Source organism: Cebus imitator, unplaced genomic scaffold (genome assembly GCF_001604975.1).
Source record: "Cebus imitator isolate Cc_AM_T3 unplaced genomic scaffold, Cebus_imitator-1.0 Scaffold415, whole genome shotgun sequence".
Lineage (NCBI taxonomy): Eukaryota > Metazoa > Chordata > Mammalia > Primates > Cebidae > Cebus > Cebus imitator.
Genome location: NW_016107730.1, coordinates 830,549 through 838,680, shown reverse-complemented (window position 1 = coordinate 838,680; position 8,132 = coordinate 830,549). Strand labels below are relative to the sequence as shown.

Here is an 8,132-nt window from a genome sequence, read left to right as displayed (position 1 = left end):
AAAAAAAAAAAAAAAAAAAAAAAAAAAAAAAAAAAAAAAAAAAAAAAAAAAAAAAAAAAAAAAAAATTCTTTACACCTATCAAATTCCACCCATTATTTGGGACCCAGTTGAAATCCCTCCTTTGGCAAAAAAGACTTCCTAGACAACTCCAGGCCTCATAACCTCTCCTTCCTCTAAGACCTATAGCATTCAGTGTAGCACTGTCCAATAGAACGTTCTATGGTAACAAAAATGTTCTACATCTGTACTATATTTTTTTTAATGTAGAACAGCTACCTTGTTAGCACCGGGTGTAAAGTCTCACCATCTCTCTGATGACATGTTACACTGGATGGTTAAAACATTTATCAAGTCCCCCAGTACACTGCAATTTCTGTGAACAAGATACAATTTATTCTTCATAGCAACTCAGACAAAGTTGCAAAAAGTATTTATTTGTTGGCGAGGGAAGGTGGCTCACGCCTGTAATCCCAGCAATTTGGGAGGCTGAGGTGGGCAGATCTCTTGAGCTCAGGAGTTAGAGACCAGCCTGGTCAACATGGTGAAAGCCTGTCTCTACTAAAAATACAAAAATTAGCCAGGTGTGGTGGTGGGCACCTGTAATCCCTGCTACTCAGGAGGCTGAGATATAAGAATCACTTGAACCCAGGAGGAGGAGGTTGCAGTGAGCCAAGATCAGGCCACTGCACTCTAGCCTGGGGGACAGAGCGTGACTCCATCCCCACCCTCCCCCTGCAAAAAATGAGTATGTATTTGTTGGTTTGCATACCACCTGAGAAAACCATAAGCTACAAAGGTGTGGACTCAGACATCTGGAAAGTTGGTCACCACTTCTGCAGCATCTCATATCTGAATGTCAAGACACATGGAGGCAGGGAGGATAAAGCCGCTTTATCCTCAAGGCACTCTGGTTTAAATGACATTTGAGTCATGACTGTCTTTCACCTAAAACGAACCTAGATTAGTATTTCTTTTCATTAGTAAATAGCTAAATTATGATAATAAATTATGCTGACCAAAAACTGTTCTTTACTTCCCAAGTTAGACATAGCAATTAGATAGAAAAATAACCAGCAAGCTCAATTTGTATTTCTTTTTTCACCTGTTTATTGAATACTTATCTCCCATGAAGTCTTTCAGCCCGTTGGTGGTATTTTACTATTCAGATATATGTTAGAATTTCACTGTTAACGGCCAGATGCTGTGGCTCATGTCTGTAATCCTAGCACTTTGGGAGGTCAAGGTGGGTGGATAACCTAAGGTCAGGAGTTCAAGACCAGCCTGGCCATCATGGTGAAACCGCATCTTAGAAAAAAACAAAAAGAATTTTACTGTTACTTGCCAGTTGTGGTGGCTCATGCCTGTAATCTCAGCACTTTGGGAGGCCAAGGCGGGCGGATCACAAGGTCAGGAGTTCAAGACCAGCCTGGACAATGTAGGGAAATCCCATCTCTACTAAAAATACAAAAATTAGCCAGGCGTGGTGGGGTACGCCTGTAATCCCAGCTACTTGGGAGGCTAAGGCAGGAGAATCACTGGAACCTGGGAAGTGGACGTTGCAATGAGCAGAGATCAAGCCACTGCACTCCAGCCTGGGTGACAGTGCAAGATTCTGTGTAAAAAATAATAATAATAACAATAAAATAAAATAGAAACAAGAAAAAAAGGCCAGGTGCAGTGGCTCACACCTGTAATCCCAGCACTTTGGGAGGCCGAGGCGGTTGGATCACGAGGTCAAGAGATCGAGACCATTCTGGCCAACATGGTGAAACCCCGTCTCCACTAAAAATACAAAAATTAGTTGGGCATGGTGGCGTGCGCCTGTAGTCCCAGCTACTAGGGAGGCTGAGGCAGAAGGAGTGCTTGAACTGAGGACCTGGAGGTTGCAGTAAGCCAAGATCCTGCCACTGCATTCCAGCCTGGCATCAGAGTGAGGAAAAAAAATTAAAAACACAAAATATATAGCAGGAGGCACAAATTCCACCACTATGGCACTCTGCTGCCTTGGGCAAGTGTCTTGATTCTTTGGCCTCAATTTTCTTATCTATAATATTAGGGTAATTGGTATGTGAACTACCTACCTCAAGTCCTTTGTGGGTCAATTCATAACTGTGCTGTGGGTATTTTTTTTTCCTTTCTTCCTCCTTTCCTTTTTCTTTCTTTCTTAGAGACTGGTTCTCATTATGTTGCCCAGACTAGACTCTAGACCCAACTCCAGGCCTCTCACTATGTTGCCCAGACCAGACTCAAGTCCTGGACTCAAGGAATCCTCCAGCCTCAGCCTTCAAGTAGCTGGGATCAGAGGTGTGTACCACCATGCCTGGCACTGTGGGTGTTTCTAAGTGATTATTCTTCCCAAATCAACTACATAAAAAACAAAAGATTCTTGAATTTACCAATGGTTCTTTGTGATGAGTGTGCTAATATACAGACTAAAATCAAGGCTCCAACCTCTAAAACATTTAATTCCAGATTTCTTTCCCCCATCCCACTGTGCAAACTGAACAAAAACTGGGCTAGCACTCCAGTCTGGAACATGTAATAAGGAAATAAATGTGCTGACTCAGAGTACATAGACATATTTGATATAAAATTTAAAAACTGGCTGAATTAAGTCATAACACAATCTAAAGCCACATATAAAAGATTGAGATCATTTTCTGCTTTGCTTTATTCAAGCCAACGCTTTATCAGCACAGCCAGCCAAAAATTTACAATCTATACACAAACTACATAACCTTTAGTTGCATATACAATAAAGCCAGCACGTACACGCTATACACATTTCTTAAAAAAAAAAAAAAAGACTAACCACTGATTTTGTCACCACACATACACACATACAACGACCTGATATATAGCACAGAGTGATGTGTACCAAACATGGAAATACCAATTTGGGTGACGGTCTCAATCTTGTTAACTTCAGTGCAAACACACCCCCCAAACGCAGGTAAAGTTTGCACACATGGTTTTTTTCAAAGCCAGCCTGTCTTTGTTTCACTCTCCTCTGCATTTACCCAAGATCTTGGCTCTGAGACAGAAAACTCCCACTCTCGATTGGTTCATTCTGTCCTATGCAATTAAGCAACAACACAATCCAGTAAACGCAATGGCTCAATTATTTATCTTCTGGCCAACTTTACCAGGTGTTCGGAAAAGAACAATGTCAAGAGGTTTATTTCTCTCTACAGCTGACTGGACGGGTTAATGGGGATTTTTTTTTTTTTTTTTTTTTTTTTTTTTCCCTCTCTTTTTTACAAGGCAGGGGAGTGGGGGGAGTATAGCTTAACCTAGAAAAAGATGGGAGGGAATTTAGGAAGAGTACCGGTCTGTCAATTTCCTTACAGGAAACTTGATTCTTATGCAATAAACCTACCCAAGACCAGCCAGCCCGTGAGGCTGCAGGGGACAGACACCTATGCCAGCCTCCAGAGGGGCACAGTTGGCTCCTGAAGGAGCGGGAACGGGGCAACTGGAGGAAGTGGCTCAGCGGGAGCCGCCGGCCGGGCGGAAAGGAAGCGCTTTCCGACCCTCACCAGAGCCGGTGAACCCCGCCAGTGTGACAGTCGCTCCGGTGGCCGGAACGTCCCCAGGGCCCCAGGGAGCAGGAAATCGGGGGACAGTCCCTCACTCCTGTCGCCGCAGCCGAGTGCGCCCTCGCCCCACAGTTCCCTCTCGAGCGCGTTCTCACTGTTTCTCTGAAGAACGAAACTTCCCTCCAGAGCCCCCAGTCCCTTCCGAGGCCCGCTCCAGTCATCCCGGGGAGTCTTTCCTCAGGGCGACCCTCCGCGACTCATCTCTCCCAGCCCTAATGCAGCGTCCATACAACCTCCCCAACGTCCCAAAGGCTCCCGGCCCCTGCGGCGCCCCCGGGTCCTCAGGCCTCCCCGACGGCCCCACCCTGCACCCCCTTCACCTGTTTCTCCCGCGGAGGCCGAGAGGCCGGGGCTGCGCGTGCGCCGAGGGCTGGCGGCGGGGCTTCCTCAGGCCAAAGGGCCTCTTCTTGGCGACGGGGAGAGACAGCGCCGAGCAGGCTGCTTTTCCAGGATCCGGTTGGGGCTTGTTCCCTGGGCTGCGACGTCGGAACCCCTGGCTCCCCCTCTCGGTCTACGCCGCCGCAGCTCCGGAAACCGCTGAATTACAGCCCCTTCAGCCAATCCCCGCCCAGCCCCGGCAGGGCCAAGGCATGCCGTCATGCATAATTCATGAACGGCCCGCTCGCTCGGCCACCCAGAGGTCCCAGTGCGTGTGCGGTACAGCAGAAGCCCCGCCCACCAACCAATGAGGGGAGCAGTTAGCAGAAAGGGCGGGGCCAAGAGAAGACTGATACGCCCCTGTGCTGGCTGTTCCGACAGTTTAGTGTTCCTCCCTCCGCCGCAGCGCGGGAAGAGCCCAAGGCTTGGGCACAGAAGCCCGGGGGGAGGGAGGGAAGATGACCGGAATGTCCTGCTGAAAACTCAGCTGAGTTCCTGGCAGTGTGTGACGTCAAGGCACTTTAAATGCCCCTGATACAGCTCCCTCCCGCCCGCTCTCCCTTTTCCCGGCCCTGGGCACCACGTGGTGGCGAGGTTGAGAGCCTCTTACCACGTGAGAATCAGCCAGTTAGGCAGTCCCCCAGGTGTCTTCAGATCCTCTGGGGACCCAACTCCTGAATTCGATTCTGGGGACGACAAAAAGAACCTGGGTGACTCCGCCTGCTTTGAACTTCAGTTTCTGCGTGAGCAGGGACACATGCACCCGGAAATATGACGTAGAAATAGAGTAATTACTAGAGTGCGTGGGGAGAGGGTAGTGGATTTAACCCCGTCCTCCGTTCCATCACTTCAAGCATTAAACGCCGACCGGCTAGCCCATTGGCTGGTATAGGCAAATGCAGAAGACAGTATATACGAAAGCTGACACGTACTTATAGGACTTGACATTTGTATGCGTCTGAATTGAAATACATGAAATGTTCTGCCTTTTTCTTTTCCACCTTGTCTACTTGGTATGCAGGTTTTACTGAATTGAAGCCAGTGGTTCATAGGAAATGTACACATTTTGCCTTTCGTAATAGAGGATGAACTTTGCATAATGGAGTGATTTCTGTGTATGTGCTGATACTATCAGGGTTTTTAATTTTTTTAACGTCTTTAAAAATATGTTATTAATATTTGTGTTTGTTTAATACAAACAGGTATAAAGACAAAATCTGAAAAGGGCCCATTATCTCACTGCTCAGATAACCCTTGACTTTTCAATGAAACTGATACAGGTTCATATTTAGAAAATGCAGACTGTTCAGAAAGGTCAAAAATTTTAAATGAAAATCTTTCCCTACCCCCATCAGTCCTTCTCCCCAAGGACAGCCGTTCTTATTAATTGCTGGTGAGAAAAATCAATGACTCTTAACCTTTGGAAGGGGGTCACAGATCCTTTTGAGAGTTTGATGAAGACTAGATTCTAGCTCCAGAAACATACAGTACAAGCTTTTACTCACAAATTCACATGGTTCCCAATACCTGAAGCCTGTCTAACGTCTACAGATTCAGACCGCTTGTACCACCTTGCATCCAACGAAGGACAGAGGCATCTATGGGGCAATTCACAGGGTCACTGCTGGTGGAATTGAGAGCCTCCTATTGCCCTCTGGTAGAAACAGCCCAGTGTGGAAATTGCTATATTTACCTGTAGAGTTTGTGTGTATTGATTAAACCGTTTATTTACACCGCAAGGCAGATATCCCCCAACTCGCCTACGTTCTCTTCTAACTGTGCTATCCCAGGCAGTTAACTGCCTCCCTGGTAACATAGGATCTACGATTTGTTTAGTAATTTACTGCTTACAAAGAACTTATACACTCCCTGCCTCTTTTCTTTCTTGCCACAATCATGTGTAGCAGATAGGAGAGGCCATACTATCTGCTGACAGAAAACTAAAGCCACCGGATTCGGTCTGTAATCCCAGCACTTTGGGAGACTGAGGTGGGCAGATCACCTGAGGTCGGGAGTTCGAGACCAGCCTGACCAACATGGAAAAATCCCACCTCTACTAAAAATACAAACTTAGCCAATCGTGGTGGCACATGCCTGTAATCCCAGCTACTCGGGAGGCTGAGGCAGGAGAATTGCTTAAACCCAGGAGGTGAAGATTGTGGTGAGCCAAGATGGTACCTTTGCACTCCAGCCTGGACAACAAGAGTGAAACTCCATCTCAAAATTAAAAAAAAAAAAAAAGAAAAGAAAACTAAAGCCAACATAATATGACATTCTCAAGATCACAGAGATACTCAGAAGTATACCAGGTTCGGAGTCAGGTTTTTGGGCTTTACATCTTTTTTTGTTTGTTTTTGTTTTTTGTTTTTTAAGATGGGTTTTCACCATGTTGGTCAAGCTGGTCTTGAACTCCTGACCTCAGGTGATCCGCCTGCCTTGGCCTCCAAAGTGCTTGGATTACAGGCATGAGCCACCACGCCCGGCCTACATCTTATAGCTTTGTTCCGTTCATTGAAAGACTGCCCTGCTTCCTGACTTCTCAGGAGCTGGCCTCTGTTTCCCTCATTGCCCTCCCCAGCAGTCACACATAAAATCTACCTCTGAGACTATAGGTTTGACTTGCAAAAATCTTCTTCAGCCCAGATACTGGCCTTTCTCCACACCCCGCCAAATCCCTCTTGGCTAAATGCTGCAGTTTCTGTCCCTTGGGCCAATGCTTTAGCCACTTGATTATTCTCTCCTTACTCCATCTTATTCGTCCCCTGGCTGCCAGGGACATCATCCTAAAAATTAAATTAATAAACATTCAGATTGGCCAGGCACTGTGGCTCACGCCTGTAATCCTAGCACTTCAGGAGGCTGAGTCGGGCAGATCATGAGGCCAGGAGTTTGAGACCACCCTGGCCAACATGGTGAAACCTGGTCTCTACTAAAAATACAAAAATTAGCCAAGCATGGCGGCAGGCACCTGTAATCCCAGCTACTTTTCAGGAGGCTTAGGCAGAAGATACATTTGCTTGAAGCTGGGAGGCGGAGGTTGCAGTGAGCCAAGATCTCACCATTGTACTCAAGCCTGAGAAACAAGAGGAAAACTCTGTTTCAAAAAAAAAAAAAAATTCAAACATTAGACGGGCATGGTGGTAAGCACCTGTAGTCCCAGCTACTCGGGAGGCTGAGGCACGAAAACTGCTTGAACCCAGTAGGCGGAGGTTGCTGTGAGCCCAGATTGCTCCACTGCACTCCAGTCTGGGTGACAGAACAAGACTCCATCTCAAAACAAAAACATTCAATCATGTCACAGTCTGCTTAAAAACCTCTACGGTTCTCTATTACCAGCAACATAAAATCCAAGTCAAGTTAAATTTCATTGTTTTGTGGGCTTTCTCTTTTTTTTTTTAGACAGAATTTCACTCTCATCACCCAGGCTGGAGTGGAATGCTATGATCTCGGGTCACCGAAACCTTCACCTCCCAGGTTCAGGAAAATTCTCCCTCCTCAGCCTCCTGAGTACCTGGGACTCTGGTTCCCGTCATCACACCCAGCTCATTTTTGTGTTTTTAGTAGAGATGGGGTTTCACTATGTTAGCCAGGCTGGTCACAACTCCTGACCTTGAGTGATCCACTCACCTCAGCCTCCCAAAGTGCTGGGATTATAGGTGTGAGCCAAATCATCCAGCCAATCTAAGTTAAATTTTTTAAATGCTGGCCAGGCATAGTGGCTCATGCCTGTAATCCTGGCGCTTTGGGAGACCAAGGCAGGAGAATTGTTTGAGGCCAGGAGTTCAAGATCAGCCTGAGCAACATGGCAAAACCCCAACTTTACAAAAAATTAGCCAGGTGTGGTGGTGGCATGCCTGTAGTGCCAGCTACTCTGGAGGCTGAGGCAGGAGGATTGCTTGAAAGAAAGTTCAGCCGGGCGTGGTGGCTCACGCCTGTAATCCAAGCACTTTGGAGGCCAAGGTGGGCAATCACCTGAGGTTGGGAGTTCAAGACCAGCCTGACCAAGATGATGAAACTTTGTCTTTTAAAAAATAAAATAAAGCCAGGCGTGGTGGCTCACGCCTGTAATCCCAGCACTTTGGGAGGCCAAGGCGGGTGGATCACAAGGTCAAGAGATCGAGACCATCCTGGTCAACATGGTGAAACCCCGTCTC

At 46.8% G+C, this 8,132-nt stretch overlaps 1 protein-coding gene across 4 annotated transcripts in view; it reads right to left on the bottom strand.

Annotated features, from left to right (window-relative positions):
• STAT3 (signal transducer and activator of transcription 3) overlaps positions 1 to 4,204 on the bottom strand; it is a 78,016-nt gene extending 73,812 nt beyond the window's left edge. For 3 of the 4 annotated variants that reach the window (XM_017509414.2, XM_017509413.2, XM_017509415.2), the window contains exon 1: positions 3,921 to 4,083. The gene's annotated coding sequence lies outside the window, so the exon portion shown is untranslated. Of the gene's footprint in view, positions 1 to 3,920 lie in introns of all 4 variants that reach the window. The other variant, XM_017509412.2, reaches the window with a different exon arrangement.
• Between the last annotated feature and the right edge of the window lie 3,928 nt (positions 4,205 to 8,132).